Source organism: Protopterus annectens, chromosome 8.part0, assembly GCF_019279795.1.
Source record: "Protopterus annectens isolate FY-2018-M chromosome 8.part0, PAN1.0, whole genome shotgun sequence".
Lineage (NCBI taxonomy): Eukaryota > Metazoa > Chordata > Ceratodontiformes > Protopteridae > Protopterus > Protopterus annectens.
Genome location: NC_056741.1, coordinates 1,902,396,847 through 1,902,422,085, shown reverse-complemented (window position 1 = coordinate 1,902,422,085; position 25,239 = coordinate 1,902,396,847).

The window sequence follows — 25,239 nt, the reverse complement described above, 5'->3', positions numbered from 1 at the left end:
TTCAGAGTGGCCCTGGGAATTACCAAAGCAAATATAAGCACTTTCAAATCACTAAAGAAAAACACTGATTGGATTGACCAGCCACAATGCAAAGTAATAAAAATATTTAATAATGAGCAAAATGATTAAAAATATAAAACAGCAATTTCCAGTAAACAAACAGAGCTCAATCACCAGGAAAATGAAATCAATACTGTAGGATAGAAATCCAGCATTCAGAAAAACTCTAACTGATCTGTTTAGTTAACATTTCCTATCTGACTAAAGAACACATCCCTGATCAAAACTAAATTTCTACAACAGAGCAAAGGCAGGCTTACTGTTCCTGGTGAGTCATTTTTGGGTATCCACTGCACAGTTCATCTGTGACAACTGGCAACTGTAACTGACAACTGACAACTGACTGTTAATTGTCTTCAGCAGGCTCTTTTATAGACTAGCCTAATTGTCACAACCATTCCAATCCGATTATCATTTCATATTGTGAAAATCAACCAACAGCTGTTTTCTAAAAGTTCCTTCCTGTCTTTCAGGTTCTGACAGTAACACATAGCAACTGTCAACATTCCAATGACATCATCTGCAGATAGCTGAATCTGAGAAAGTTTGCCTTTAGAATCTTTCATCACAGACATGCGTAGTTAGAAATGTAAAAGGACACTGTTCAAGTCTTTAAAACATTCTGTACAAACAGATTATAAATCAACATGTAAGAACTTACCTATAACATCATAGCCAGTCATGCTGGCACACAACACATAGGTCGATCTGAAATCATGCACAAAAACTCAGCCAGACATGTTAGCATATATAGTGTCTAATTTCTTTACAACTGCTACCCCTGAAGTGTGGATGAGACAGTGAATACTGCATTACAATGCACACTTTCTACATCTGTGAGCATATATGGGACATAGTGGACAAGATGAGGTACTGACAGCATACTGGATAACTGATACTGGATGGGGTGAATATTTGGACTGTCTGGTGGTTTGTTTTTTTAGATTCAGGTAAGTGTAGGCTGTTTATAGGGTGCATGTCATAGCACAGTCTGTTCCATTACCAAAACATTGCCAAATTATGGTAATCAGGGCCACACAGGCACTCTCCAAAGCTAAAAGTACAGCATCCATGGGACCAGATGACATCCTGGGCTGTGTACTACATGAACTACAAAATGAACTGGCACCTCACCTAAGTGTCATGTTTAATCATAGCCTCACCTCAGGCTTCATGCCCACTAAGTGGCGCACAGCTACAGTTATCCCACTCCACAAAGGGAGATCCTCTTTGGATCCTGGGAACTAGCGTCTCATCAGTCTGACGAGCCTGATCTGCAAGGGCGTGCAATGTATTATCATGGAGCTTATAAACAAAGACATTGTCAATCTTCAAACACTGGACCCCACCCAGTTTGGGTTCGTGAATGGCCAATCTTGTCTCCTGAACCTGATTAACTTCTTCAAATCAGTCTCCAGAGCTGTGGATGAGGGTAAGACGATCCACACAGCCTAGCTGGACCTTGCCAAGGCCTTCAACACCATTCCCCACTCTGGAGTCATAGATAAACTTACAAAGCTGAGCATAAATTCCTATGTCACTCGATGGGTTGTCAACTGGCTTACTGATGGAACCCAGACTGTAAAAGTAGCCAACTCCAAATCCATCTCCAGAAAAGTGACAAGTGGAATACCTCAGGGTTCAGTCCTGGGACTGCTTTTGTTTGGCATCTACTTCTCTGAAGTACAGGCCAACACTAAGGGACTCTGGCTAACAAAGTTTGCAGATGACTGCAAACTGGGAGCTATAATTGAATCCCCAAATGATGTGGATATTCTACAAAAGGGCCTTACAGAAACAGATGCTTGGTGCCAGAGCTATGGGTTTAAGCTCAATGCCAAGAAATGTATAGTTATCCCCTTTAGGAAAAAACATGTACCCATGAATTACCACACAGGTGGCAGTACACTAAACACCAAAAGTGTGATGAGAGACTTAGGGATACAGGTGGAGAGTGGTCTCACCTTCGATAACCACATTGCCACAACAGTCAGGAAATCCTTCTATGTGGCACACCTCATCACTAAGGGCTTTCCATCCAGAAAAATGGAGGTCTTTGTCCCACTGTACTCATCCCTCATTAGACCCATTATAAAGTACAACGCCCTGTTTGGTTTGTACCTCAAAAGACATCTGCAACAGTTGGAAAGGCCGCATAAATACCTCACTAAAAGAATCACAGGCCTAAAGCAGATGCCCTATACCGACCATCTAAAAAAACTCCAGCTATACTCTGTGGCATATTGTTTACTCAGAGGCGATCTCTGCTTAACATACAAGGCCATGTCATACCCTGGGCTGTTGGACATGCTCCACTTAAAGAAATCCCAATCCCTCAGAGCCACATGCTCCAGCGATCTAAACATTGTCATCACAATGAACAAAACATGCTGGAGGGATAGGTTCCTGACCCAGAGATTCCCCATAATCTGGAATAGACTGCCCATACATGTCAAGCAAAACACCTCCTTGGCCCTCTTTAAAAGGAACTTGACGATTGGATGGGAGATAGGAAATTCACCCCGGAGATCATTTCAGTCACCCTGCTAGACAGGGATCCAGGGAAGTAAATACTGTGTGAAGAAATATCCAGGGAATTGTTATGGCTAGGCTTGTATAGGCCCTAGGGCCAATAGCCTAGTACCAACCTATGAACCAATGCAAACCTAGTGGACTACTTTGGGGAATTGTATTCTGATATTGGAATATGGTAACTGTAGCACCTGACCGTGGCACATCCACCACATGAATCTGACCACTACAAATGGTGTTGCATATATTTTGTGTCTTCTCATCAACCACAGTTGTATGGCCTCATTTACAGGAATATACATGGCATCTAACAAGAGGAAGTACCAATAGAAGTCTTCTTCAGAAGAGAATGATTTGCTAATGTAGACCCTCTGTGAGCATGGATGGCAGATTCTAGAGACAAATAAGACTGACTGTGCCTTTAGTGAATGTGTGAACAGGAAAAAAAAACATGGGTCACAAAAGAGGTAAAATCTCTACTCAAGCTAAGGGGTGAAGTCTAGCAGTCATGGAAAAACAAACCAATCTCTGACAACCATGCTATCTTTACCAAACTCTGAAACCTGATTAAGTAAGCCATATGGTGGTACAAAGACTCTATCTCAAAACCAAACAATCTTCCCTATTAAATAAACTGAAACACTTCTGACATGAAATAAACTGTTTCCTGGATACAAATCCTCTGGCAACAAATCCTCTCCATACCTAATCTAGACTACTCAAGGGACTATTCACCTCTTCTGACTTTATAAGAGAATTTAGATAGTCTCACCAGCTATCAACATCATCTCTTGTCCTATTTCCTGTCTTACAGATCCCCCTCCCTAAATGCTCCATTTCTACTTCAAAAAATGTCACATAAAGAAATCAGTAACCTACTTGAAGACATGTCACTGACTGACCCCCCAGGTTCAGGCCACATTTTCCTTTAGTTTATCCACCCCTTCATGAAATTTCTAACCTAGCCTCTTCATTATGTCTTTAACCTTTGCCTGGCACAAAATAAAATGCCAACCATCTGGAAAACAGCATTCATTATCCCCCCACCCAAACCAGGTAACCCTCAAAACACCCTGCACTTTTACCCTATTTCCATCCTATCTACTCTTCAAGCTGCATTAAACAATACAACTTCCTTGCCTAAAACAGCAGGGATTCTGGACAGGTCATAACACAGTGGTGCCTAATTGATAACTTCATCCTTAAAATGGACAAATTTAACTTGACACGAGAAATATATACTGACTTCAAAAAAGTCTTTGTGTTAATCAATCACCAATTAATTCCTTCTTTCTCTTCAGAACATCAGCATGAATAACACATCCATCACCTGCTTATAGGGCTTCTTGTCAAATAGATTTTTCAAAGTTAAATTATACTCTTCCTTCTCCCAGCTCACCCCACTTTCAGTGGGGGTACCCCAAGGTTCTATCATAGCTCCTCTTCCAATCTCTATTTTCATTAATAAACTAATAAACTACCTTTTGGCCTCTCTACTCTGAAGCTCATCCTCAGTGTTAATGAGAAGGTAATCTTTTGGTTGATTCATAACCACTCTACCACTCTATAGTCAAAAGAAAACTGCAAAAAAAACCATGACTTCGTTAATTTTGTTTCATTAACCACAAGCTAATATTTAATCCTACCAAAACCAAAATCATGCTATTTTATACCACAGTGTCACTCAATATCACTACTCTTTATAGCACACCAATAGAAACAACAAATTTCTTCACATACTTTGATTTGTGGCTAGACCAGTCACTAGCATTCCAGACCCTTAATGAGAAATCAAGGGCAAAGGTTAAGAGATTTCTCTTCTGGCTAAGGAAAATCTCAGTATACCTATCCAAACCAGCCAGGGTAACTATAAACAAAGGAGTCCTTCTGGCCAATGTCAAATATGGACTACCCATACTAGTTACAGCTGCTAAGGAAAAAAGTCCTGCACACTACAGACTACCAAAAACAAAATATGACGCTTTATCACTTTCATGTGCATCACTGCCTTACCTTCAAAAAATGGGTCCCAGTGCAGCCCATAGTAGACCTACTTCTAGGCTCACTCATCTTTAGACTTCTCCATCCCAATTCATTCCTACCGTTAAAACATTCTAACACCCACAAGCAAATTAAATTTATACTGCACCAATCACACTTTCTTCATCCCTGTTCTTAAAATATTTGAATCCCCCCAAAAAAGAACTATAACTGTCCTCACTTTCCTTCAGAGATGAACTTAAAAATTATTCCACAGCAAATAAAGCTGTACTTGCCATACAGCAGGCCACATCACCTAATGGCCTTTCATCCTCTAGTGTTACTCTCTCTTAACTACAATCACCTCTTAACTTCACTACCCCAACCTTCCCTAACACTCATTACTACCAAAATGTAAACCTAAAATCTAATAACTTAAAATTGTAAAATGTGCAGTTCTCTCATAAGTGTTACTGCATTTCTTAATTGCTAGTGTACAGTTTTCGTTATGTATACTTTCTGTTCAGGTTTTGATATGTACAGCTAACTGACTCTCTGTTCCATCTTTTCTTCATGAATTATTTCACCTTGGCAGTACCTACAGATGGTCATTTGTGATCAGTGTACCACCCCAGTAACCAAATTTAAAATAAAAATAAAATGTGTAGTTTTAGCTGGTGGTAGATGTTAATACAGTCAGTGGCCACAATGTGACAGCCCACTAGGTCTGTTGCAGGATTATAGACACGATACTGCAAACTCACAAGAAGGTGGATGCCATTGTATAGCAGAAGGTGGCTTTAAGAGGGGGTCTGCCATCACAGATCACTCTGACCTCCATGGGGGAGTTCCTGTTTTCCCTATATGGGGAAACTGAAATGACCCAAATAACTGGCAGACACCTGGATGCTGGAGCTGATGTCCCAAAAGGATTATCTTTTGTCTCTCCTGGGGATGCACTAGGTTGGCATTACCTTATACCAGTAATGCTTAGTCTCAAGCCTCTACCTTATTCACAGGAAGCTTGAACACCATCATGCATTTACACACTTACATTCTTTGCAAAGGTGCTATATGCACCTTAGCTAAGTGGCTGCTTGTGACGTCAAATCACAGGGGGGCTGCAGGAGACAGCTGAATGGGTGGGGTCAATGGGAAGGGGTGCAGCCAGCTAGAAAGGGCAGGAGCTATGCTCAAAACCACAAAAACTGTAACTAATTAAATACACTGCCCTGGGTGCCAAACTGTCATTATGAGAATCCAATTAAGACAAAATGAAGTGTAGAAGAAAAATAAAATGTCAGTGCATTGGCTGCATGACAGCTTACTTAATATCTAGATGGAGATAAAAAGGTTGTGACTAATGAAAAAATAAATCTTAAATTTAAAAATTACTTTTTAAATATATTACTGGAATGCCAGTCAAAATCAAGTATAAGAAAAACATGCAGCACTGAACTCAAAAAACTTCTCCTTGCACTGCAGTTCTAATCATAATTTATATTCAGCTTTATTAAAGTACCAAGTAACATGCTGAAAGATCACTGTGATACCCCCACTTATAAAAATGTTTCTTATCCAAAAAAAGACCCGCTGCCTGACAACAACTATCTACTTGTTTTATGGGGAAAATGTGATCAAAGTAAAAAATGAAAAGCAAACAAGAAACAAGCTCAAGATACATTGCTTAAATAATTACTGCACAGGTAATGGACCACACATGATAGATTATCATTCTGTTTAGTTTACAGGTAAAGCCTGCAAAGATGACTGCAAGTCTCCAACAAATGTAATGAGCTTCTTAAAATAATGTAATCCTATCCTTTATTACAAATACTGTCATATGCATTTCAATACCCAAGGCTTATACGTTATCTAGTTATGTAAGTATTCTCTTCATGGCGACAACAGAAAGGCTTTCAATGTTGGCAATTCTTTAACAGTATGCTTATTAAAGCTTACTTGCATCTTACAATCACAGACAAGCTTACATGATGGTTATTAAAGCATTGCTACTTAAACACAGAACGACAGGCACTTTCTGAATAATAATAATAAGTATAAATCAACAGTATAAAAATATGACAGAAACCAGAACATTGTAGTACTTGTGTCTACCTTGGATGGGTGGATATTCTGCACATTTACACTGCATAACTGCTCCTTGCCTTGCTTGGACACATCCAGAGTCACTACATGGGGGAGTGTGGTGCAACAATTATGTCACAATTTGAAATGTTTCTGTCTGACTGTGATGGCCCTGACACATTTGTCATACCTCTCAACCTCAGAGCAAGAAATCTGGACAAAGCCATACATAGAAGTGGGACAAAGGCCCAAAAATAAGGACAATTTTTAAATACTGCTCTTATAAACATAGACAGAAAATAGAATAGTAGGTCTTTCATTAGTATGAATTTTCTGAAGGGTATGACATCTGAAACTCAAATGTCTGTCATTATTTTCTAACTTCAGTCTTTAATGATTTGCCACTAATTTGCCAAGCAAAACACAATTTTATGAAAAGTGGACCAAAAATGTAATGCAAAAATATAAAATAGCCACACAATACAGCTGGGAACCTGTCCAAGAATGGACACTTTTTTAATATTAGTACTGCTAACTTGAGTAGCTGAAAAAATAAAAGAATCTACATGCATTTCTGAAATAAAAGTAATCTATAACTCTGATTGTTACAGTTATTTATTGATTATAAACCCTCAAAGTTTTCTTCCAAAATTGTCATTTTGTGGAGGCATTATTATTTTACATTTTTATTTTTTACATTTGTTTACTGGGATAGTCCAACTGGATACATGTCCATTTTTAGCGGAGGCCCGGGGAGAAAAGCACTACATAGTCAAACATACAAAAGGTTACACAATGAGTTAGAAAACAATTAGAATATATAAAAAAGTGGTGATATACCTTATGTACATTGGTTTAGAAGTATTCCCTAGTAGGGACTCACATTTCTTATGGACAGACATACAAAGGTTACACAAGAAGTTAGAAAACAATTAGAATATATAAAAACAAAGTGGTAATATATCTTATGTACATTGGTTTAGTAATGTTCCCTAGTAGGGACTCACAGTTCTTATGGACAGACACATTTGCAAGTAAGACTGGATACATAGCATGGTGATGTAGTTATATGTTATGATAATTACTGATTATGCTATGATAATTACTGATTATGCTATTGTTTTATAATTTAATCTGGGTTGGTACATGGGCATAGCCAGTTCAATCTGAGATATTGTTTGAGGTTTTTTTTGAAGAGACTTTTGGAGGATTGTAGGGTTATATAGTTTGGCAAGGCATTCCAGGTTTTGCCAACAAAGTTGCTGAACAGGGATTCACCAGCTGAGTTATTAGCTTTGTGGGTTTGGACCAGTAATTTGTCGGCTGACCGTAGGGATCTCAGGTTGCTATATGACTTAATAATATTTATAAGAGAGGGGGTATCTTTAGGGTGGTATAGGACTTTGTGCACTATTAAGGGTTGATTGAATTAAATTAAGCTGGGCAGTTCTAGCCATTCTAGTTGTTTCAGGTTCTGGCAGTGATGGGTTCTCTAAGTGAAGCCAGTATCGAATCTGGCAATATGGTTGTAGGTATGGGACAGCTTACTTAGTTCGGTTTTATTGAGGTTTAAGAGTACAGGTGAGGCATATAAAAGAGTAGAGAGTAGGTGTGATTGGGCGATTTCAGTCCTAGCCAGTGGGGTTAAGAGTGTCTTGTTTCTATACAGTGATCCAAGCCTCTTACTAATGGTCTGTATGGTTTTGTTGACATGTAGGTCAAATTTGAGATTATTGTCTATGATAACCCCTAGAAGTTTAGTGTGTTGATCTGGGGAGATAGTGGTGCCATTGTTAGATATGACAGAGAATGAAAGTATGGCAGATCTAATAGTGGGGGTGAAGAGTAGAAGTTTAGTTTTATTGGGGTTCAGTAGTAGGCGTTGGTTGGCGAGCCAGTTCTCAATAGTGTTAAATGAATTTTGGGTTAAGATTTGTAGTTTGGATGGGGAGGTGGCTGAACAGATGAGAGTGGAATCATCTGCATATTGAATACAGGTAGCTTTAGGGATAGCAGTGTGAAGATTATTGATAAAAATAGAGAAGAGTAGTGGGCCTAGTATGGAGCCTTAAGAGACACCAAGTGTGAGAGGTAGGTGACTGGAGAGTTTGCCCTGCCATAGTACTGCCTGTTGTCTACCAGTTAGGTAGGAGTGGAACCACTGGATATTGTGCGTGTTGAGGGAAATGGAATTTAGAGAAAGAATGAGAAGTTCATGATTGACCATGTCAAAGACTTTTGATAGGTCAAGAAAGAGGGCGGAGGTTAGCCTATTGTCATTTCTGTTATTGTTTATGGCCTTAGTAAAGGAAAGGAGGGCTGAGTTGGTGCTGTGATATGGCCTGAAGCCATGCTGAGAGTTGGATAGTAAGTTATTCTGTGTAAGGTATTGTATTAGTTGCATGTGTATACATTTCTCCATTATTTTGGCTAGTGGGGAAAGAATGGCAATGGGTCTATAGTTGGACATGTCTATTGAGCTACCACCTTTATGGAGTGGGATAACATGGGATATTTTCCAGAGGAGGGGATAGCATTTTTGGATAAGGCTCTGTTGATAAGGATACATATGGGATATGCAATGGCATGTGCAGCTATTTGTAGGTACTCTGCCGGGAGGAGGTCAGCAGCGAGGGTGGTAGGTTTTAGTTTTTTTATGTGAATTTTGATAAAACTAGTGGATATTGGTTGGAGGCTAAATTCAGGGTGATTTGTGGATAAATTAGGCATGTGGTTTAAGTTTGTCGAGGTTAGGTGATTTGCTAGGGATTAGATTGTTTCAGTGAAAAAGTTATTATAAGCGCTAGCTATGGTCTCTGGGGAACTATAGGTATGGTTAGCCGGGGTTGGGGTGGTAGAATGTCCTGGATGAAGTAGTTGATTTAAGCCTGCCCAGAATGTTTGGGGGTTGTTTTAGTGTTTTGTAGGAGATTATGGTAGAAGTTATTTTTATCCAGTAACATAGATTTTTTGTGTCATTCCTACATTGACAATATTTTAGATGGTCAAGTGGGACTTTGGTTGTTCTCCAGCTGACCCAGGCTCTGTTTCTAGCTTTGATTTTAGATTTGATCTCTTTTGTGAGCCATGGTGCTGTGTTTGATCTAGATTTTATTGTACATGCTGGAGCAGGGGAATCAAGGATACTTAGAAATTTAGTGTTAAAGTGAGCTACAGCCTCTTCTTTTTTTTGCTCAAATAATTTTATTAATTTTTTCAAACAAAATAATAAACTTTTACATTTCAAGCAAGAATAAAAATATAATGAACTGTTTACAAAATGTACAAATGGCCTCAAACCAAAAATAAAAAAGGAAAAACAATCTGAAATACACAAAGTTACACATTATTAGAAAAAGTCATTTTACTTCTTCTCCACTTAAGAAGGTGAAATTGTGTCTGTTTTAAGTGTCTCAATAAGGGAGAGAACTTTCTCCAAAGGATTATTAATCCATTTCTTAGGAAAGATTCTCATTTCCTTGGCTCTCGTTTCAAACAGTGCTACATCTTTCAATAGAATTAGAAAATCATCAAAAGTTGGAATGGAGGAGGACTTCCATTTCCTTGCGATGCATTTCTAAGTACCTGTCATTGTAGTCCAAAGAAGATAAAGGTTTTTGTTTTTTGTAACAACAGTTTCATTTATATTCAGAAGGATTAGTGACTTTGGCAAAATAAAGGAATCTGTAAAAATGGCTTGTAGAAATTCACCAATATCTTCCCAGAATTTCTTAATGTGAGTACATTCATACATGAGACCAATCAGCGTTACATTTTGAAGAACATCTCCAACAAGCTATGTCATTAGAATTGTTGAATTAAGCAATTTTGTTGGGTGCATAAAAAGCTGTATGCAGAAACTTCCACGAAAAAAATTGCCAAATTTGTATATTGGAGGTTAATTTAATAGAATATAATAAACTAGTTTTATTTTTATTTGGTAACAATAAAGTATGTTCTTTGGTGATAAAATTCCTGAAATTCTGATTAGGTTTGGCTTTGTAATTAATAATAATTTTATATAATTTTGAAGTTAAATTTGTCTAATTAAAATCTCTATATATTACTTCATGTAAGAAAAATATAAGTTTAGGTATGGATTTAAAAGAAGAGTTATCTATTGTTGTGCATAAATCTTTTACAAAGGGAAGTAGACTGCTAAGAGCTTACCAGTCTGAATTTGATAAATCAAATGTATTAATTAACTGACTTACATCCATGACTATCAAATTTTCCATACATTGGTACCAGCATGTAAAACGTTTTGTTTGCCATGTATTAAGAGTATTTATAGGAATGTTATTGAACACATTTTGTTTTGTATTTTAAATGGAATTAATAACTGTAACCATAGTTAAATACCAATATTATTGTTTACAAAACTCTGGAAAGTGTTGTAAATATAATTTATATAGTTTAGATTGGTGGGTTTAGTAGAATTATATTGCAAATTAATATAAATAATATACCGGAGTTTATTAGTTTGTTCATTCAATTGTAAGTTTTTTGTTAATTTGCTTTCTTTTAGGAATATAGCAGTATATAAAGTTTTCCATGCAGAAGACAATTTTGGATCAAACCAATTCATTACCATTTTGAAAACAGATGCTTTAATATAAGATGTTAAATCAGGAAAGTTAATTCCTCCCATTTCCCAGGGTCTAATATGATTTAAGAAAGCTGTTCTATTCTTTTTTGGGTACCAAAGAAAATTTATAAGGATTTTATTTAATTCTTTTAAAAACTTTTTACTGGGAATTATAGGGATAGCTAGTGTGATGTAGTTTATTTTTGGGAGTAAAACCATCTTTATTAACTACAACCTATCTTCAAATGTTAAATACAATTTATTCCATTTCCCCACTAGTGATTTTAAGGTATTCACAATATTATTATAATTAGTAGATAAAGTTAATTCTAAATTTTCACACAATACAATACCCAGATAATTTAAAGAGGAAACCTGTTTCCCAATTATTTGGTTTATGTTAGTATTAGAGATGTTTTTTTTTATTTAACAACATATGATTTGACTTAGGACTATTAACTCTTAAACCTGAGATATGATAGAATTTTTCAACTAGTAAATTTAGTTCACGTAGTGACTCATCTGACTTAACTAAAGTGAGTAGTATATCATCAGCAAAGAGCATTATTTTGGAATTAAATTGATCAAAATGTTAATGCCTTTAATTTTGTGGTTAAAATGAATTGCTGAGGAAAAAAGTTCTATTGCTAATACAAACAACATTGGAGATATAGGACATCTCTGTTTAGTACCCTTAGTAATTTCAATAGCTTCTGATGTAAATGGGCCTAATTTTACATAGACCAAATTGTCTTTATAAATATTTTTTATTAAAGTAATGAATTAGATAGGGAAATCATAAATTTGTAGAATTTTAAACAGATAATTCCAATTTAGTGAACCAAAAGCTTTTTCAGTGTCTAAAGTAACTATTAAGGCCTCATGTTTGTCTCTATTTAAAATGTCTATAATGGTTAAAATTCTTTGAATGTTATCATGGGTATGTCTATTATAAATAAAACCAGTTTGGTCATCACTTATGACATGAAACAGTGATGTTTTGATTCTATTAACCAATATAGACATAAGAATTTTATAGTCCTTATTAAGCAGCAAAATTGGTCTAGATGAACTGCATAAGTTGGGATTCTTGTTTTCCTTTAATGTAGGTATAATCAATGAATATCTCCATGAAGGTGGAATTGTGCCTTGTGAATATGTTTCATTTAGTGCTTTTTGCATAATTGTTATAGCAGAAGCTGGAAATAATTTGTAAATTTCAATAATGATTCCATCTATACCTGGAGCCTTATTATTTTTACTTTCTTTAATTTTTTCATTAATTTCTTTGAGTAATTTGGTTTTGAATATTTATAATTAAGCTTTCTGGTATTTTGTTTAAATTTAAGGAATCCAAGCATAAGTCTAAGTTGTTATGATATGAATCATTATTATTGTAGTGTTTTGTAAAATGAAATTTAAAGGCTTCTAAGATGTCATTTAAATCTGAGAAATTTTTATTGTTTTTCCCTTCATGAATTATATTTGTGATATTATTTCAGTGGAATATCTTTTTAATCTCATTGCTAGATTATGCATATATTTGGGGGAGACAGAGAAAGAATTTAGTTTTAATTTTTCTAAAGCCAAATTGGTTTTGTGAGTTAAGATATTGTATTTTTATTTAATTCCTCAATTCCTTTTTTTTTTTTTTTTGCAACTGGATTTGTCACATCCATGGAGTTGATTTCTATGATTTGTTTTTGAATAGTAACTTATTCTGATTCAAATTCCTTTGTTTTGTTATTACACCAAGTAATAATTTTGCCATAATGATATGCCTTTAGGGAATCCCATAAAATAACTATATTAATGTCATTAGTATAATTTGTATCTAAGAAGTATTGTATTTCCGAGTCCAGCCATGGTTTGAACTGTTTAAATTTAGTGATGTAAGCCTAGATTCTTTTGGTAAAAGTCAATCTCTTAAAATCCATTTGAAATTCAAGAATGAGTGAGTTATGATCAGGTAAAGGAGAAGGGATTATAGAAAAATATGATATTTTCATTTTTAAATCTTGGGATACACATATGTTATCAGTTCTTGTTTGGGTATTGAATCTATGATCACTATGAGAAAATAATAATGAATTATTTTTCTTAAGACTAAATGAGTCTAATAATTGCAAATTATCTATCCATTTTTAAGAGTTTTCCCAGTAGAAGTAATACGGAAAGGTCTTTTATTAGTAATGGTTAAAATTTGAGTAGTCTCCAAACTATCTAAAGTATGGTTAAAATCCCCTCCCAAAATTAAATTACCCTTCAAAGTTTTTTTGATGAGATCTATATGCGTTTTAATTGTTCCTACTCCCATACCAGGGAACCAATGTAAGTTCACCATAGTCCAAATTCTGTTACTAAATCCTATTATTACAATTGATAGAAGACCATCTTTTTCTTCATAGTTATAAATAACTTGAGGATTGGTGACATTTTCCAATACTCCTCTGGATTTTTTACTATATGAGGAATTAGATAACCTTAGAAATTAATTTGGATTCCATATAAAGTTATCATTAGCTTTAAAGTGAGTTTCCTGCAAAAATACCACTTGTGCTTTATTTAATTTTAGATATTTAAGTAAGTTGGATCTTTTCCTTGGGTTATTTAAATCATTAACATTTAAAGAGAGTAACACTATGTCCATCTTATTTATTTACAACTGAAGAGTATTTGAATTGGGTATAGTGACAAGATATTTTGTTATTTAATTGCTGTGTAACTTTCATACATATATTAAATCTAACAGACAGGTTATTGATTACTTTTGAATTATATAATTTAGAACTTAAAGGAGGCCAATAAGATAAAAAATATGTACAGTAGATAATCTCACACATGTGTACAAACAGATACTTAAAGTAACCTTTTAACAAACATGGAATGAAAAACATTCCCAATCGGACAGAACTAAGAAGTTCAGTCAGATTAACCCTCATTACTGAAAATAAACCAAACTATAATGAAAGGCTAGAGGCTCCATTATATGTTTCTCTGGAGAATGTATGGTAAATTATTCCCAAGCATAAACAACTATTTTTGACACTATAACACACATGAATAAACGATCATTGTGGAAAAACACTTAATATAGAATTCTGATTATAAAGTTTATCACAGTTAACATTTGTGTATGATAAACCACGTACACAGTTTCGTATTGAACAAACATTTGTATAGTACAGCTAGAACATGATGAAAGCTGTTAAGTTAATCCTGTTTCCTTCTATCACTAGTGGATCCCTATAGACCAACTATTTAATTCAGTATTTGGCTCAAAGGATACACTATAGCCTGTGTTGTGAGGTATATTAACAGTAGTATCAACTATAAGCCCATGCTTCTACTTGTTATAGTGGTATCTTTACTTTTATTATTTTTTTTTCCTTCTATTGAAGAAATAATAACATATTAATGCTAGTCAATACTATCCTGCAATACCTTCCATTACTCTATCCAGCATAATGGTGATTCTTCAGCATTATCTAGAGTCAAAGCTTATTAATCTTGTTCATTTATAATAGCTTTTTTTTGTTTATTTTTTTGTTTGTTTTTTTATTTAATGACATGTAGTAAGGTCAGTATTTACTTATTACCACAACCAGATCCAGAGTAAGAAAAAATGCCTCTTTCCAAACCTTTCTTCCACTGAAATGTTTTGTCTAATTTACTCAAGAATTATGTGTCACATAAATGTGTTTTTTATAGAATCTCATTTTTGGTGGGTAATATTTTGGGAATGATAGCTTCTATTGTCTATAAGTCATTTCCAGGACAGTAGCGTGCAAGTGCTTTCCCCACAACTCTTTACTTTCTGCAGTACGACTAGCAAAAGAAGAAACAGTACAAATCACTCTCCCCACAAACAGTGAACCAGCTTATTTTCTAAGATATCTACATTCACTCAAGTGAAGTAGCTTAACAACAGACATCACAGTAATCTGTGCATAAAGAAACCCCCTAGTGTGTACAATTGCTACCAGAATGTTGCTGTACAAGACAGCTTGCATGTAAAAGAACACATCATACTTATTACATTTCATGGTACTCCAAACAGTGAGTTAGTTTGTCATTTGGAGTAAACCCTGATCAGTTTAATGCAAGTGATAAAATGTTAGAATTTCTATTCTAATATAAACAAGAGTCACAGGGTCAATATTCACAGACATACAATATTTAAGCAGAAAAAATAGAACATTTTAATGCTGCATCGCAGAAACGGTGCATTGACAGTAAAGTGGACTCTAAAATTATGCCACCCATTGAAATGAAAGTAAGATATCCACCCTGTCATGTTCCTAATATTAGTGGCTTTTCAACATGGTCTGTTCCCTAAAGGGGTAAATATACCATGAAATATGCAGCCCTGCTACTTAGAATGGTTTGTCTAAAAGAAGCAGCATACATAAAAACATTCTCAGCTATAGACACTACACCTGCAATGCCTAAATTATAGCATAACACTTCAGTTATACATTTTCTCATAGTACATGCCACAATAGGAGATTGAAAACCAGCTAATACCTTACACACCTTTTTCCACTTGAACATGTAGTTGTTTCCTAATTCATTACAAATCATTCCTTGTTACTAATCTGGTTATGAAAAAACACAAGCACCATAAGGTCTCATTCTTATTTTATTTGCTGACCAAGCCATGTGTAATTCATGACACTCATTGAATATATCTTATTAAAAGGAGCTGTTGTCAAATAATTCTGCTTCGCCCTCTATGTCCATATGGCTTCAGATGTATACACATTGTTCATTTTAGGTTTATTATCTGGATTACCTGGCTGATTTATTTATGTTTACTATCCAGGAAATATATGTGTTGACAGATAATTTTATTCCAAATACATTCATGTTTCTTATAATTTCCTAACTTCATAACTTTTAAAATGTTTTATGTTCAATGAAGTGAAACTGTTTAAGAGCTCTACTGTCTCTTTAAGGCAATGAGGAAGTGTATAGGGACATGTACAGTAACGTCGTTAACATGTTTTCCTTCAGACTCATATAGGAAGTTATGTAGGACAGAACGAGATTCCCTCAGTATTTTGGATTAATATTCATTGAGTTAACAGAAAGAGAGTGTGGAGTACCCAACAAGTTATTCAGAAGGAGGTTTCCTATGCTATAAGAACAGATAAAAGTAAGTAAATAGATTTAACCATTAGGCATCATGGTCTTCCTAATACCCTTCAAATTTTTATTACTCCTTCTAGTGACATAATATATCTTAAACGAGATACTGATAAAAATGAAAGGGGTGTATCTTGTGTGCGAGTGAAAAAATGAACATTCTGTGTACAAATTAATGCGATAAGTGCATTTGCATGCTCACGAGTTGTAGAGGAATGACTGCTCACAAGTGTCAAGTTTTGAGAAAGTAATTTTTTAAAAAAGGTAGTTTAACTGAAAAATCAAGACTGTGCTTGATATAATGATTTCACAAATGCTATATACGATCAAAGTTAATCAAAAGGCTTGTTTCATTACGGAAATAAAATAAATATATGCTTAAAACTCAGATGCCATTTAGCAATAAAATACTAATGAAATCAAAACCATCCTATGTAGATTCACTGTTACATTTCAATGTTCAAGATGTGTTATCAGACATCTTTCCCAAACATCGCTTTTCTATACTTTCCCATCCCAAATTAGTGTGAAAATAGCAATATCAGTTAGACTGTTGTTATCAGTCTATTGTATTTAAGTTAACAAATAAACCTAAAGTATACATATGAAATTAATGACAATAGTGAAAGGAAATTAGTAAAATACTTGAGAAAATAGACTATACATACTTTTTTTTACCTTTAGCAAGGATTTTTAGTTTTAGTTGATTCTTTGTGTGAAGCAGTAGAAGTAATACTTTTTGCATCTGTTCTTTGCATTTTTTTCTTCACATCAATCCAAGTATTTTTCTTAGGGGGTCTCTTCAGTGAATTAGTTGAAGACCAATCCATCTCCTCAGGAACTGTCATTATGTTATTGTTTTTGATGAAAGTAATTGCTTCCTCAATGTCATTAAATGTCCTCATTTCATTTGAAAAGAAAATCCTTATTTTTACAGGATATGCAAGTTGGGCTTTTATTTTGTTTTGCTTGAGTAACTTCACAAGTGGCCAAGCTTTTTTCTCATTTCTAGGACTCTGGAGGAATAGTCATTATCAAATTTGATTAGATTCTGCTTCTACTTCAGTGGGATTTTCCTCCAAGCACATTTAAGAACTAGTTCTTTGTTAAGATAAGAAAGAAATATTACTACAATAGATCTGGGTGTGGACGTAGATGATGAAGGAATAGGTTTCCCAATAGCTCTATGAACTCTTTCTATACCATATGAGAATCCTTCTTTTATATCTAGGAGGTCAGGTAACCAGGAATTAAGAAATGAAATAATATCATCACCTTCAGTCTTCTCAGGTAACCCAAAGATTCTTACATTAGATCTCCTTTCTCTGTTTTCCAAATCATCCATCTTGTTGGTAAGCCATTTATTCTGTTGCTGAAGAAATTCACCCTGGATTTCCTCTTCTCTAAGCCTTCCATTTATATCAGACAATGACTCTTCGATGTTTAATATTTTGGTTTTATGTTGCTGTAGTAGTTCTTTAAAGGTTTCAATTTGTTTATGACAGCTTTCTCTTAAATTTTCTAAGTTGCCCTTGAAACTGTCCATTTTAAAAGATAACTCTTGTAAAGTAGAGGACATCAACTGGATTTCTTTCCTCAGAGTAGTTTCTGCATGAGAATTCTTTGAACCACTCATTTTCCCAGAACAGTTTTAAACTCCAGATATTTCTGACAGGAAATATTTGGTGAATATATTCCAGAGTTAGTATATTGGTAGTAAAGATGTTAAAAAATGTTATTTAACAGTTTTTTCTAAAAAAAATATTATTTTCCTGTTATTTAAAGTAGTTTATGGAGCTCCAAAAAGTGCTGCTTTCAGTATGCTATATAGGCTTTGCCTCCCAGCTACAGCCTCTTCTAATGGTAGATTTTTTAGTTTTGACCAGTCAACTGTTTGTAGTTCATTTAGGAATATTGCAGTGTCAAGGTTTTTTTCTGTTTCTCACTGTTTTATATTTGGTCTGGTGAGGGTTTCCTACCTTATGTTTTATGATATAGGTTAGAAAATGGTCACTAAGGTTGTCAGGGAGAGTGCCAGCAGTATACAGTTGGGGTTGGTTGTTAACTAGGATCCAGTCCAGGATACTTTCCCTGTTGGTTGGTTTGTTTATCCTAGAGGGAGAGGTTATAGCCTGTTTAAAACCCAGATACGCTTATAGGAGTGAGGGAGGTTCAGAGGGGCAGGGGTGCCAGTCGGTGTTAAAGTCACCAAGAACTATGGTTTCTTGGGGATAAATAGTGGATAACCAGTACAGGATATCCTCTAGGGTATTTAAGTTGTTGCCTGGTGGAATGTATTCACAGACGGTGTTTAAACATTTGTACTGGTTAATCTGTAATTTGGTTATGAGGAGTACAACATTGTTGAATTGGGGTGGTTGAATGGTGTCTCTAATAACAGTTAGAGTGTTTTTGTAAAGGACTGCAATCCCACCTCCTTTCTTAGTAGCATGGTCTAACTGGTGTATATTATATCCTGGGAGTAGTATCTCACGGTCGGTCGTCCTAGGTTTTAGCCAGGTTTCCGTAAGACACATAATGTCTGGGGAGTGGGTTGCTAGGAAGGCATGTAGGTTGGAATTCTTATTGTTAATACTTCTACTATTTAGGTGAAATGCAAGGAGGGAACTAGTGGGAGTAAAAAGGGGTAGCTTGACTGTGGGGGTTCTGGTAGAGGAGTGGAGGTTATTGGGTGTGGGTAGGCCAGGGTTGGGATGAATATCTCCGTATGTTATAAGGTTATAATGACAGGATATTCTAAGCTTTAGGAGTTTGTTTATTAGTTTTATATAGTCTTTGTCTTTGGGATTGTATTTTGTGGTTTTAAAGGGGTGATATATTATTGAGGGTCGTATATTTGATTTGGTGGGGATGGCACAGTTTTTGGTGATGATGGCACAGTGTTTGGTGTTATGTGTGTAGTCATGCATGTCTGTTTGACCTTGTGGGTACTAAATACCATGGTCAAGTATTTGTTCACAGGTAGTAAGATGGTAAAATAGAAACAGTATAGGCATTAGGATAATTAGTATTTTTTTACTTGTTTGCATTTTGTTAATGGGGGTGGACCAAATTTGATGGTTGGTTGTGATAACAGGGGGTGGAAGAATGGAAGAAAAGAAAAATGGGTGTGTGGGGGAGGGCTGCTCAATGATTGGATCTTAGTATGAGGAGAGTGGCTGAGCATAGTTTAAATGTAGGAGTAGTGGTACTGGTGGGAATTGGGGGGAGGGAGGAGAGCAGAGTGAGCCCAAGCACAGCGGAGCTAACCTGACTCCAAGTATTTCCCAGGGCTTATGGTATGTTAAGGTAAGGTTTTGGCTGTTTTTAGATTTGTTTCTTTTTACATCAAATTTTTAGGCTATTTTTAATCAGTAGGTTATACACTTGCAGGATAAATTAATAGCTGCAGGGTATAATTTTCTGGGCTACATGAGGGAGTGCAGGGTGAAACTACTGCTGTAGCAGTTTAACCTGCTTGAGGAAAAATGGGGGGTGGGAAAGAGTGAAGGCAGTAGGAGTGGTTAGGGGCTAACACTGACTCCAAGTAATTCCCTGGGCTTATGGTATGTTAAGGTAACAAGCACAGAACCACAAATTCATGTTCCCACTACCCCATATATCCCATCTAATTCTCCCAACTCACTCTATATAGCTCACTTCAATATTCAAAGCATAAATAATAAAATTGCTCACCTCCATTCTCTCCTGGATGTTCATTTCTTTGATATACTTTAACAGAAACATGGCTAAAACCCACTAAACAAGATGTTGAAATTATTCCATCTGGGTACAACATCTTGAGACAAGACCGCAAAGTAAAAAAAGGAGGGGGTGTTACTATCTTCTATAAAGAAGGGCTACAAATATCTATACTAGATCTTGGTTCCACTTCTGAAAACAATGCAGAAATTTTTAGCACCAAACTTCAACTTAATCCCAGCAAATCCCTAAATATAATATGTATCTACTTGCCCCCTGGTAACAACATTACCACTCTGGAAGGTATTCTTGCTGAACTCTCCACAAAAATTCCTCAAGAGACAATAATTCTTGGAGACTTTAATATAGACTGGAAGGACTGCTCTACTGAATCAGCAACCTCCCATATTAACCTTAATGGCTTCTCACAAACAATTAACTCCCCAACCAGAATTAATAAACCCAATAACAAAGAATCCATCCTAGATTTGGATTCTAATAAATAATCACCAAAAACTCTATAATGTAGGGACCCTCCTTGATGATGTAAGTGACCATTCTCTCACTTACATAATCAGGCAAAGGTCAAGCTCACACAACCCAACCATATATAAAACAATAAGAAGCAACAGAAACTTTAACCCTAATAACTTCCAAGCTGAACTAAAAGAATGTGATTGGTCACCTATAAAATACCTCCCACTTGATGAAGCAACAAACTACTTTAACTCAAAATTCTTAACAATCCTTAACCGCCATGCACCAAAGTGTTCCATCAAAATTAAATCTAAACCCACCCCATGGCTTACAAAGAAAACCAGGCAGAAAATTCAACAGAGAAATAAAGTTTGGGCACTATGGAGAGCAACTAAAAACCCCGTAGACCAACAACAATTCAGGCAAAAATTAAATGAGACTAAGAAAGCTATACTCAAAGATAAAATAAACGTTTACTTCCATCTCCAACAGACCAACCAAAATAATCCACAAAAGCTCTGGGATAGCATAAACAGACTACTTCAATCAGGCCAATCCGCAACACCACCCCCTATAGGATCAAATTCTGGCAATCCAAAGCAAATTGCTAATGCTTTTAATACCTTCTTCACTGAGACCATCCAAACACTTGCTAATTATTAACATCCAATAGCTCTGCCCTTCCAAGCAATACTGCTAACTCTCTCCCAACTCTTAACCTGCAACCTGTCCCAACTTCCTTCATCTGCAACCTCTTAAGTAAACTAAAACTTACTACCCCCACAGCTGACGAGCTACCTACTGAATACCTGCAAAGGGCAGCCAAAGTCATAGCTTATCCTGTATCACTGCTGATAAATAGAACCATACAAGAAAGCACTATTCCAACCATCTGGAAAATCCCCTACATTATCCCCCTACACAAGGGTGGAAACTCCAGAAAATATTCTAACTATCGTCCCATAGCACTACTTTCTCCATTAGCTAAAATAATGGAAAAGTGCATCCACAGACAGTTACTAGACCACCTACTCCAGAACAATTTACTGGCCAAATCTCAACATGGCTTCAGGCCTTTCCACAGTACAACAACTGCACTCCTATCCTTCACTGACAGCATCAATAAAAATCGTAATAACAATCTTCTCTCTTCAGCACTTTTCATTTACTTTTCAAAAGCATTCAACATGGTCAACAACCACTTACTTCTCAATATTCTAAAATCCTTCTCTCTGGACACAAAGACTATAAAATGGTTCCAGTCCTACCTTGATAATAGACAGCAGGCAGTGATATGGGACAACTCTCATCCCATCTCCCAGTTACCCTAGGTGTTCCTCAGGGCTCTATATTGGGCCCCCTCCTTTTCTCAATATTTAGCTATTCCTTTAACTAACTGCGTACAATACGCAGATGATTTGACAATAATCTGCTCAGCTAAAGCTCAATCCCAACTACAGACTCTAACTCAGATAATGTTCAATAAATCAGAAAATTGGTTTCTACAATGCTGCCTCCTCTTGAACTCCAAAAGAACCAAACTCCTCCTCTTCACTCCTACCCGTAAATCACTCCCAATGAACTTTTCAGTCTTATCCAATAATGGTACACTCATATCTCCTGCTCCAACAACTAAACTTCTAGGGGTAACCATTGATAACAACCTGAACTTTGAAACCCATAAAAACTGTCAACAGGAAACTAGGCTCCCTCTATAGGATAAAACCCTTTCTCTCCCTACTAGCCAGAACAACTATTGCCTATTCCCACCTTATCTCCACACTTTATGCTTCTTCTATATATACTAACTTGTCAAAAATAACCTTAACAAGTTAGCCAACGCTTACAATAGCATTGCCAGATTTGCTACTGCTTCCTCCTTTAGCACCCATCACTGCCATAATCTGAAATAATTAGGCTGGTTAGAGCTTCCGAATCAGATTCAGTTTAAAATACTCACCATTGTGCATAAAACCCTTTTCCAACCTACCACTACCCAATACTTGCTAGTCTCATTACCCAATATAAGAACTTTTCAACTTTACGCTCATCTAATAAACTACTTGTATCAACATGTTAATCTAATAACATGGCAGGAGATGCTCTGTTCTCAAATGCAGTTGGAAAGTATTGGAACCAACTCCCCCATGAACTTACATCACTGTCTTCATTTACACTTTTTAAACACAATCTGAAACTCTCCCCGGGATTCATGAAGCTCGGCGCAAGGCTGGCATTAGGCTTGCGCTGACTGTGCAGCATGCAGATGGCATAGTAGCGCCATATGCATATTAATGAATGCATGGTGCCGCCACATCCACGTGCATAGGAAACGTGCATGAGTGCATGGGGCATGTCGAAACACCGCACTGAGGCATCGACATGTCAGCTGTTTACATGTAACCAAAAATGCTGAATATTACAGCCTGCCTGCAATAGTAATCACACCTGTCAGTGTCTGTGGATACTGAAACATATGCAAAGTGTGCAAGACAGTTCTTGTGAACACAAAAATAAGAAGCAAACACAAATGCACATAGCCAAATATTGAGTCCCCATCCCTCGAGCAAATGACATTTAAAACCCTGTGCCCATATTCTAATGTAGTGTTGATAGTTATACCAAGTGGAAGCGAAACGCATCATGTTAGCGTGCCGCCAATAGCTAAGTCTAGGCCAATGGTCAGGGTTACTACCTGTCCCACATTGTGATGGACAGTACCCATCTGGGCAGTTCTGTCCATACCAAAACCATTATAAATGTAAAATATCCTGCGACTGTATGACATAATTATGTCCCACATCTCATGTAATAATCGCATACAATAGTTATTTCCATATGTAACATACCTACATGTTACAAGAAATAGAATAAGCAAGTAAATGAAACAGAAGAAGCATCTAAACTACAACAATAAGCTTAAATTTAGGCATAAAACAAAAGTACTATCCATTGTACTGACCGTGGGTATGTGTTGGCCTGTAACATCTGATGTGTGTCCGGAATATATCCCATCCTGGCCATATGAAAAGGTGGCAACCCTACTAATGGTCAGAGCATTCGGCCAAAATCTGTCCATTTGTGGTCCAAGCCATCCTTGTTCAGGATGGGTCAAAGATGAACGGGTATTACCCAGGTCTACCTACCATGTCATGAAAGATAAGTATTTGCGTGTACCTATGTGCATGATGTACAGCATGTGGAAGGTGAAAAATGCTAGGGTAGTCCTCACAACCATACAGGTACCAGAGATATGTAGTGTATGCAATGTGTTCCCTTGACCGTGCCATGGGCCATCAACCGGAGAAGGGATGGATGGAGTGTGTGGAATATAGGTGTGGGGGGGATGGATAATGTAATAATCCGCAAAGGGGAGACTGTGTTGGATGCACAATAGGTGAACTGGGGGTGTATGAGGAAGCAGTGGGTGAATCAGAAAAAAACACAAAGAACAAACATACACATCCGCAATACAACCTGACAGGCCATACTGTAGAACACAATCACACAAACATATGAATATTGAAATGTGCGATACACATGTACAGAAACATCACTGGCACAAACCCACATAATGGTCCGGACGGAACTGAGCCATCCAACTACAATACACCTGGATGCATAATTGAATACCCATCATCACATCTACAGCACCCCCCCCCCCCATTCCTGAACATCCACCAAATCCAGTCATACTCAGTGTCAAGATTGCAAACAATGTATCCCTTGCATGTAAAACCCTATCACATTTTCGTAAATCCAAAAAAATCGAAGGTTATTGGCTTGTTCAATTTTTGGATATCCCTCATGGGATAAGTTTCCTGTGTAAACATCAGACTTGGTATCACAACACAATGTCCAGTCCTGTAGACATCTGGACACAAGTTGTATGTGCAGTAGTGGTTCACGAGACTGCTCAGCCTCCAGCCGGTCATGCAGAACCTACTACCCTGGATCAAACACCTTCCCATGATGCACGTCTCACCACATGAATTATCGAGAAAATATACTTTACACATTTGCATAGTGTCAGTTGGATATAGGGTGATTAAGGCGCTGACGTAAGCAGGGTACCTCCTATCCCACTTTGTGAGGGACAGTCCCTGTTTGGGTTGGTGTGTCCTCACCAAAGTGATACAATGGCAAATGTCCTGTGATTGTAGGAAATAACTATGTACCATATTTCATGTAACAATTGCCTAAAACAGTTATTTCTGTATGTAAAATATGTAAATCTTACAAGAAACAGAATAAGCAACTAAACTGCTACAAGAATAAGCTCTTGTCCAGGAAAATAATTAAAGTTCTAAACCCTGTACTGACCGTGCGTATGTGTTGACCTAAAAAATCTGATGTGTCCCGAATATATCCCATCCTGGACATATGAAAATGTGGCAACCCTACCAATAGTCAGAGCATTCACACAATAACTGGCCAGCCTCTTAATCCCTCCTAAAACCAGTGACATTCAGAGGAAAGGTATTGAATGACACTTGAATGAATAATGACAATAATTAAGAGTAATAGATGCTTTTAACTTCAGAAAATAAGTATTAATACATATGCCCTGAATCTGTCAACACGTTTCAAGTTAATAGTACTAATATTGTAAAAGTGTCCGTGATTGTTCCTGATTTGTCCTTGCCTTGTCCCTGTCACTGTTG